Raw genomic sequence first — 10,423 nt, forward strand, 5'->3', positions numbered from 1 at the left:
GCATCATTGGTTCCCAACATGGCAGGGAAGAATAGAGTTCTGATAGAGTTCTGTTTCCTGGAGAGGAAAACAATCCAAAACTTGTTGTCTCCCAAGTACACATGAACAATCTTCTAAGGGAGATGGCTCTTTGTGAGTGGGTTTGAGATAGTGAAGTGTCTCACACAGTTCATTGTTGTAGATACGGTGGATGTTCTGGTGACCAAGCCAGATTTGACCCGAGTTTGGGATCTTTACTAGCAGTGTTACTTCGAGTAGATTTCTAGTCCCGATCTTCAGCTTCCTCATCTATAAAATGGGATTACCAATACTTGGGTAAAATTATGAAGGGGCTTAAATGAGAAGAGCCATGGTTCCCAAAAATGGTTAATCAATAATAACAATGCCTGAGTGGTGGGTTCCCCCCTCCCCCGCCCCCCCAAATAGACTTCCAGACACCTGTGAATTGTGATTTAGTTTTTTCAGGGCTAAGGATGAGGAAATCTATTGAAACAAACTTTGTTGCTAATGCCAAAATTGGGAACCACTGAGAAGTCCCTATGAAAGCCCCTGGCCTAGTTTTAACACACTTTCCGTACTCGTTTGTGTCTAGAAAACCAGACTTGGGGCCAGGAAGTGTGTGTTCAGTGACTTGTTTGAGGTGTCCTCATGAAATCTGCATCCGTGCCCTGTGTTGCACCCAGTCTGTAACCCAGCCTGCCAGCTGGGTACGGGCTAGCACTATGAAATGTGGAGAGACAGCCCTGACGTGAGAACATGGGGCTGCACCCTGTTCCATAGCTGGAATGGGCAGCTCTCTGCTCTCCGTTCTTGGGACGGAGAATTACAGCTCAGCTAATAGGTTGTTCTTCCAATCCCTCTTTGCCCTAAATGCACATGGACTAGAAACAACTCATTTCTAGTTATCGCTCCGTCCTTCAACCACCCACATTTTCACTTTTGCGTCTTATCAAGCAGGAAAAATGTTAACCTACGGTGAAGTGGTTCAGAGCTTAGGTTTTATAGGACATGCTGAAGCTGAGGGGAGGGCTTGGAATATGAGCGGCTTTGGCGGCAAAGGTTCCCATGTCTCTCCCATTTCTTCCTTGTCACACCTCCTGACTGCCCAGGGTCACTTGCCCAGGCCAGACTGGGCAAGACCACATTCCCAGACCTCTTTTTACCTTTCACCCCCCCATCACTGCTCCCACCTTCTGTGTCCAGCCCTCAGGATCCTGAGCCCTTGCTAAATGAATTCAAATTCAGGATTAATCCTCAGATCTGAACCTAGTTCCCTCTTAGGCAATGATGCCATTTTAATACCAGCCCACAGTGCTTCTAATGCTAAAAGTAACGTATTGCTGGAAGTTCTGTTTACCTGATTTGAAGCAATTTTGCCCTCCTGCATACTTCACCTACAAATGAAGCTGCCATCAAAGCCTAGAGGAAGTCACAAATCTGGAAAATCCATAAACCAGATCATCGGTCCCTGGGTAATGGGGTCAGTACGGTTGATGAGATCTCAGCATTTGTGTTTGAATGGAATCCCTTCTGATCATCTTCAAGAACATTATGGATAATTCTATGATTTTCCTCCTGCTTAAGCAATGTTCTCAGAACACAGACTAGATGAGTAACCCTACCTGGCTCTGAAACATATAATTCATTTGGATTCCAGGCCCAGGGGCTTGGCCACAAGAAAGCATATTTATTCCAGCATCTTCCTGGAAGCTGTGCTCTGTGAGCACTGGAAAATCCCCTCTGTTTATAGTGTCTTGCATTTCTGTAAATTGCCTTATTTCAATAGCTGAAAGGAAGAGATTGGGGTAATTATAGCTTTCCTTTGTTGCAGCTTTATATTGAAAACATATGGCCGTAAGGTTAAGTGAGGATCCAAGAGGATAGATGACATATAAACAAGATTAGAGATCACAAGGATTAGGAGTTTCCTGTGCACTTTTATCCAGAGGAAGAAGGTCAATTACAAATACAAAATTATTATTTTGGGGGGTGAAGGCAGAGTGATTTTATTATACTGATGACCTCTTTCTTCTGGCTCTTGTTTCCAATTCCTCGAAAGGGGTTAATTTTTTCTGTCAGTTATAAATTTTTAATGTGATATACTTTTTAAAAAGATTTTATTTATTCATGAGACACACACACACACACACAGAGGCAGAGACACTGGCAGAGGGAGAAGCAGGCTCCATACAGGGAGCCCAATGTGGGACCCAATCCCGGGACTCCAGGATCATGACCTGAGCCAAAGGCAGATGCTTTAACTGGCTGAGCCACCCAGGCATCCCTTTTAATGTGATATTATCTAAAAATCACTTGATTCAGAATCTATTGACAAGTATAATTATTGGATATTTTAGATAGTCAACTTTGAAATTATCAACTTAATACCTATATTGTTGCTACATACTTGAAATAGCAAGAGGTTCTTCTCATTTTATTTGGTTCTTTACTTACAGAAGACAAAATGATTAATATGAAGCATGAAGATAACCAATGAAAAACCTAAGAATAGTAATTGAAGGGGCACCTAGGTGGCTCAGTCAGTTAAGCATCTGCCTTTGACTCAGGTCATGATCCTAGGGTTCTGGGATCAAGCCCCAGTTAGGCTTCCTGCTCAGCTGGAAGCCTGCTGCTCGTGCTCTCTGTCTCTCAAATAAATAAAATCTTTTTAAAAAAGAATAGTAATTAGAAATAAAGAATGAAGGCAGCCCCGGTGGCGCAGCGGTTTAGCGCCACCTGCAGCCTGAGGTGTGATCCTGGAGACCCAGGATCCAGTCCCACGTCGGGCTGCCTGCATGGGGCCTGCTTCTCCCTCTGCCTCTCTCTCCGCCCCGTCCCCCCCCACCCCATGTGTCTCTATAAATAAATAAATAAAATCTTTAAAAAAATAAAAAATGAGATGAAGAAGAATGACTACCTTTTTTTAAAAAAAAACTTTTTCCATTAACTATTTCTACACTTAAGTTAGCAGCTCAGAGCCAATGGAGTCTTGTCACTAAATTTCTGAGTTTGCTATTTTAAATAAATCCTGCCCTCCTCGTTACTCTGTGTGTGTGTGTGTAATATGCCTGAGAGTGTATGTGTTATACTGATATCATCACTACCACCATGAATTTAAAGTCTTTATCACTTTGACCTTCACCTTGAGTTCAGTTTTCAGTGCATTCTCACTTGAATTTATTTTTTTAGACTGTCTTTTTGTTTTGTTTTAAAGATTTTATTTATTCGAGAGAGAGAGAGAGGCTGAGACATAGGCAGAGGGAGAAGAGGGTCCCTGCAAGGAGCCCGATGTGGGACTTGATCCTGGAACCCCAGGATCACGCCCTGAGCCGAAGGCAGACGCTCAACTGCTGAGCTACCCAGGTGTCCCTCTCACTTGAATTTAATTAAAAGTCCTTAACATGACAACCTTGAATTTAATTTAAAGTCTTCAACATTACGACTTTATCATATTGTGTACAGGTGTGCATCATTTTAGTGTGTAAAAAAATAGGTATTTTGTTGTTGATTAAAAAAGATTCTTTACAATGTTTCATGTAATCTAAATTAGTAAATACTGGGCAGCCCCGGTGGTGCAGTGGTTTAGCGCCGCCTGCAGCCCAGGGCGTGATCCTGGAGACCCTGGATCAAGTCCCACGCCAGGCTCTCTGCGTGGAGCCTGCTTCTCCCTCTGCCTGTGTCTCTGCCTCTCATTCTCTCTCTGTGTTTCTATGAATAAATAAATAAAATCTTTAAAAACATAAAAAAATAAATTAGTAAATACTGCTGTTTTGTTTATCCTTAATACACTTGACTGTCTTTAACTTTGTGATGAGTGATGTGAATTTAATATTAAATATATTTCTTTGGGGGATCCCTGGGTGGCTCAGCGGTTTAGTGCCTGCCTTCGGCCCAAGGTGTGATCCTGGAGTCCCGGGATCAAGTCCCATGTCAGGCTCCCTGCATGGAGCCTGCTTCTCCCTCTGCCTGTGTCTCTGCCTCTCTCTCTCTTTTTCTGTGTCTCTCATGAAAAAATAAATAAAATCTTTAAATATATATATATATATATTTCTTTGAAGCATGGATTTTTTTTTGTGATTATATAATTGAGGATTTGGAATGAGATCCACCAAGTGTCAAAAACTCACATTTAAAAACAAAATTTGAAAAAAATAAAAATAAAAACAAAATTTGGTTCCAGACTTGTAAAGAACTTAATCTTGGTGAAGGCTACACAGAGAATATTTTACTGGTGTGTACAGTGTTAAAGAAAAAAATACTCAGAACTTTTGTTAAGGGTGGAAAGGTAGACTTTATTCAACGGGTTGTTACAATGGAGTTTTGGACTAGGAGAGAGGATGGAGCTCTATTCGGACTACAACTAGACATTCATAGCCAAGGAGCAGGGTGGCATTGGGGGATGGGAAATTACTAAGAGGAAACTTGATGAGTGGCAGGATTCTGGCTTTATAGGATTTTTACCAGGGTGATAAGATACCAAGGGTGGGAGATTTTTTCCAAACTGATGCTGCAGGATTCCTGCTAAAACTGGTTGAAATGAGCCAAAAGATCCCAAGACCCAAGGTCAGGGACCTTGTCAGAACTCAGAGGAGCCTAACTCATTTTGATCAAGGAGAGGATCTGCCTCAGTGGTAGGTAGACTTGTGCTTTGTCGGTGAGTTTAGTCTACTGTTAATTACCAGGGGGGAAGTTAGCTATTTAGATGTACCCATCTGCTTGGTATGAGTTTCTAAGTTTAGAGAGAAATAACAGTTTAGGCTTTCTCTCTGATTAGACTTATGTGAGATTGTCTTGAAATGGGCTGTAATAGTGAATGTTAAGGTTTCAGGTACCACATGGAAAAAAACAGTTATAAAGAAGAGAGACATCACTGTTGTGGGTTTTACATTCTTGATTGTTTTCCAAAGCCCAGAATGTATCCTTTTAAAAGTGAGGTATATGGGCTGTTTCCATCAGAACCGTGGAGTTTATTGTTAAAAATTACAGATTCATGGGCTCCATTCTAGATGGATTGAGTTAGAATCTTTGGTTGAAACCCAAAAGTCTGCATTTAAATAAACAGCCTAAACAGTGGAGTGAATCATTAGCATCCAGAAATAGTCCTGCAACAGAGATAGCATTACAATCAGTGGGTAAGGGATAAACTATTCAATAAATAAAGTGAGAATAAATGGTTTTCCATGGAAAAAAGATGCAGTTGGATTCCTACCAAACAGCATGAAGAAAATCAAACTCGATATGAATTAAACATTTAAGTGTGAAAAGTAGAACTATAAAACTTTTTGAGAAAATACAGAAAAATATAATTTTGACATTGGAAGAGAAAAATGGATATTAAGTACATAAAAAACACAGGGACACTTAAGTGGTTCAGTATTCGACTGCTGGTTTCAGCTCAGGTTGTGATCTCAGGGTCTCGAGATGGAGCCCTGTGTGGGACTCTGTACTGAGTGCAGTCTGTGAAAGTTTCTCTCTCTCCCTCTCCCTCTCCCTCTGCCCTTCCCTGCCTTGCTCTCTCTTTCTCTCTCTCAAATAAATAAGCAAAATTTAAAAGACACAAATAAATAATGAAAAAAAGAAAAATTTACTAGATTACAATGTAATAATTTTGTATGACAAAAGATATCATAAGCAAAGCCAAGAGACACACTGTAAACTTGGATATTTGTAATGAGTATAACCAAAAACAGAATTAGTATCAAAAACATGTAAAGAACTTCTCTAAGTCATTAATGAAAATAAAAGCAAACCAAGGGAAAACTGGGCAGGATTAATCATATCCAACCGAGAACAGGAAACCTGGGAAGCAAATACATATATGAAAAAGATGTCTAACTGTACTCGTGTTTAGGGATAATGCAATTAAAAAGTGGAATATTGGGGTACCTGAGTGGCACAGTCGGTTAAGTGACCAACTCTTGGTTTTGGCTAAGGCAGTGATCTCAGGACCGTGAGATTGAGCCTCATGTTGGGCTCCGTGCTCAAGGCAGGAGTCTGCTTAGGGATCCCTGGGTGGCGCAGCGGTTTGGCGCCTGCCTTTGGCCCAGGGCGCGATCCTGGAGACCCGGGATCGAATCCCACATCGGGCTCCCGGTGCATGGAGCCTGCTTCTCCCTCTGCCTGTGTCTCTGCCTCTCTCTCTCTGACTATCATAAATAAATAAATAAAAAAAAAAAAAAAAAAAAAGACTCTCTGTGCCTCCCTCCTGTATGCTCTCTATAAAATAAATAAATCTTTTTATTTTTATTTCTTTAAAAGATTTTACATATTTCTTTGATACAGAGAGAGCAGGAGCAGGGGAAGGACAAAGGAAAAGGGAGAAGCAGATTCCCTGCTTAACAGGGATCCAGAGGCGGGGCTCTATCCCAGGACTTTGAGATCATGACCCAAACAAACCAAAGGCAGCTGCTTAACCGATGGAGCCACCCAGGGACCCCATAAATCTATTTAAAAAAAGGGGTTCCATTCAAAGAGTTCATGAATATGCAGAGAAAATGAAACTTTTGGATACATTGTTGGCTGGGAAGTGAGTACAAACACTTTGGAGATCAAATTGGTAGTATCTAATAGCTTTGTATATATAAGCTACCTTTTTTTTTTTTTAAAGATTTTATTTTTTTTAAATTTTTTTTTAATTTATTTATGATAGTCACAGAGAGAGAGAGAGGCAGAGACACAGGCAGAGGGAGAAGCAGGCTCCATGCACCGGGAACCCGACGTGGGATTCGATTCCGGGTCTCCAGGATCGCGCCCCGGGCCAAAGGCAGGCGCCAAACCGCAGCGCCACCCAGGGATCCCTATATAAGCTACCTTAACTATATATATATTCCTATGAATTTCTTGTTCATAGGAATTTCCTTGTGCAAGGAAAGGTGTGGAGATTTTATAGCTATGTGTTTTTTTTTTTTTTTTGAGATTTTATTTATTCGTGAGAGACAGAGAGAGAGAGAGAGACAGAGACAGAGACACAGGCAGAGGGAGAAGCAGGCTCCATGCAGGGAGCCTTTTGTGGGACTCAATCCCAGGACTCCGGGATCATGCCCTGAGCCAAAGGCAGATGGTCAACCACTGAGCCACCCGGGCATCCCTATAGCTATGTTTATATGAGTAAAATATTGGAAAGAACATGGATGTTCATTATTGAAGGATCACATAAGTACATTATACTGTACTCATAGATTGGACTTCTTTATTCCAGTTAAAATGAACAAATTATGTTTAAGAATTGATATAAATACATCTAGAAAAGGTAATACTGATAGATGTTGGGGAGTAAGAATTTCCTTTTCTTTTCAAAGTCTTTCTAGATTGACTAAGAATCAAGTTGACATGAAACAGATTAATAAGAGAAAAACCAAATTTAATAGCATATGTATGGGGAATCCACACAGGCATGAAAATTTCAAAAGTAGAATATTTTCCTTTTAAATACAGGCAGTGTAAAGGATCCATCATCTGGCTATTAATGAGTAGGATCTATTAACAGCGATTCAGACCAATATGCCCTAATGGCTTAACCAAAGACCCAAGAGGTGTCCAAACAGGGCATAGATGATGCAGCCTCATGATCCAAAAGTTCACTCTCAAAATTAGCCTATAAAAGTAAAGACATTTGTTTCACAGTTGGTAAGGATGGTGTGATGAAAACAGTGTCTCCGGTCTCCCCACAAAACATGAGATGCCTCTATCCACAGACCTGCTAATCTGTGACACTCAGCTGGCAATACTGGAATGGACTTTCCACACTACCAAGGAACAAAGGTTGATGTGACAAAAGTTCCTGTGGGTTGGAACCTCTCATGATAAACGTCCCTGAGAGCTGGCATGGCCAGACAGAGAAAGAGAGAGAGGGAGAGAGAGACTTGAATCCTTGATCTATTTGACCTCCAAAGTGCACTCAGTTAAGTGGATGGTGGAAACCAAAGAGAATGTTCTCAGTGGTCGCAAAGCTAACCTCTTAGGACATAGAACATCAGTTGTTGCAGAGGAAGAATTTCCTCTTCAAGGTCCTTCTAGCTGGACTAAGAATGAAATTGACATGAGACAGATTAACGGGAGAAAATCAAGTTTAATCATGTATGCACAGGGAATCCACACAGACATTGAATTCCTAAGACAATGAGGCAAAATCATGCTTCTGTGAGCTAAGGAGGAGTTGGGTCTGAGGATACAAAAGGGAGAAAGGGAGAAAGACCATTAATAAGAAGGTGAGGGCTGTTTGGAAAGCAAAGGTTTCCCTATTATGTAGATAAGTTTCTTAGGTAAAGAGGAATCTGTTAATAGCTTTTCTTCCTGCTGTATGCAGGCAGTTGGAGAGATAAACATCTTTTCCAAAATCTGCCGGGTTTTGATTGCTTTTAACTCAAAATAATGTTCCTGCCAAAGTGGCTCATCTTGGAGTGGTCTGCCCTCGGCCCTTCCTTACATAGAGAAGATACAAATAAATACATAAGTATTGGTGACATGATATTTCTGGATGCAAACATATTGGTTGAAGCTGCATGATCCAATTTCCTTCTACTCTTGCTAACCTTAGAGATTCATTATTTTATATTTAGATATCAGAATGTTGATGTTTAAAACTCTCCTAAAACTCATCTCATCTAATTTCTTCCTTTTTAAAAAGATCTTTTTAAATGAACTTATAATTTTAGAATTGTTTTAGATGCATAGAAACATTGTAAAGATAGTACAGTACAGAGAGTTCCCATATATCTCGGCACCCAGTTTTCCATATAATTAACATCTTACGTTAGTTGGTACATTTTCTACAATTAATGAACTAAGTAGGGTTTATATTTTATTCAGTTTATGTTAGTTTTTTTTTTAAAAGTATTTTATTTATTCATGAGAGACACAGAGAGAGAGAGAGAGAGAGGCAGAGGGAGAAGCAGGCTTCATGCAGGGAGCCCAGTGCAGGACTCCATCCTCTATCTCCAGGATCACGCCCTGGGCTGAAGGCTAAACTGCTGGACTACCCGGGCTGCCCTCTATGTTAGTTTTTAAACTAATGTCCCTTATCTGTTCTGGAATCCCATCTAAGATACTATGTAAATGTATTTGTTGTGTCTCCTTGGGCTCCTCTCATTTATAGCAGTTTCTCAGACATTCCCTTTTTTTTTCCTTTTTTGTTGTTTTCAATGACTTTGCCAGTTTTGAGTTGTAATAGATAGTTCGTAGAATGTTCTTCACTGGAATTTGTCAGATATTTTTCTCATAATTATATCGGAGTAGAACACCACAGAGATAAAGTACCATTTTCATCACATTGTATCAAGCATCCATATTATTAACATGACTTATCATCTTTGTTGTTAATCTTGATCCTTTAGTAGTATTTGTTGGGTTTCTCATCTGTAGAGTTATTCTATTTTCTCCTCTTTCTACACCATACTTTTTGGAAGGAAGTCTCTATGTGTTGCCCACACCAATCTCCTTTTTTAAAAAGAGAAATTGTAGCTCAGAATGATAAAGCAATCTGCCCTAGGCCATACACCAATTATACCTAGTCCAAGGTATGATTTGGGCCATAGTAAGAGAATTACTTAATGTATGGTAGTTTTATTTTAAAACTAATCAATGTGATTCAACAAATTTTATTTTACTTAAATAAATTTTACATTTAATTTACATACAAAATAAAGGTTAAGGCAGTGGGTTTAGCACATACAAAATCAAGCTTCCCTTAACCCCCAAAAACCCTTCTACTCAAAACATAGAATTATTAGATAATATATTTTTCATATTCATTCTCCCCCACACACATAGCTGAGCTCAAAATGAATAAAGGAAAATGTGTACATGTTGGGAACTAGGAAGGAACTACTTCAAAGAGCAGGAGCTAAAGTTTCATTGGAACAAAGAATTTTTTTTAAAGATTTTATTTATTTATTCCTGAGAGACACAGAAAGAGAGAGAGGCAGAGACACAGGCAGAGGGAGAAGCAGACTCCATGCAGGGAGCCTGATGTGGGACTTGATCCTGAGACTGCAGGATCAGGCCCTGAGCCAAAGGCAGGCGCTAAACCGCTGATCCACCCAGGCATTCCCTGGAACAAAGAATTTATACTGAAACCTGGCCGCTAACAATTGCCATCCATGCAGGAGAGTCCAGAGTCCTGAATCTTGGGAACATGGTGGAGAAGAGGGCAAGAGGTACATGTCCAGAGGAGTGTGTCTTCTCAGGCTCCTGGATTCCTTGGTTCTTGAAGACGGCTGCTGTGGTTGGAGGGCAAGAGAAACCCTCTAAATGCTGGGTCACACTCCACGGTCTCAGATACCCAGTTCTTTTTTTTTTTTTTAAGGTTTTAATTTATTTATTCATGAGGGACACACAGAGAAAGGCAGACAGGGATCCCTGGGTGGCTCAATGGTTAGGGCCTGCCTTTGGCCTAGGGCATGATCCTGGAATCCCGGGATCGAGT

This window comes from Vulpes lagopus, chromosome 2, assembly GCF_018345385.1.
Source record: "Vulpes lagopus strain Blue_001 chromosome 2, ASM1834538v1, whole genome shotgun sequence".
In the NCBI taxonomy this organism is placed as follows: domain Eukaryota; kingdom Metazoa; phylum Chordata; class Mammalia; order Carnivora; family Canidae; genus Vulpes; species Vulpes lagopus.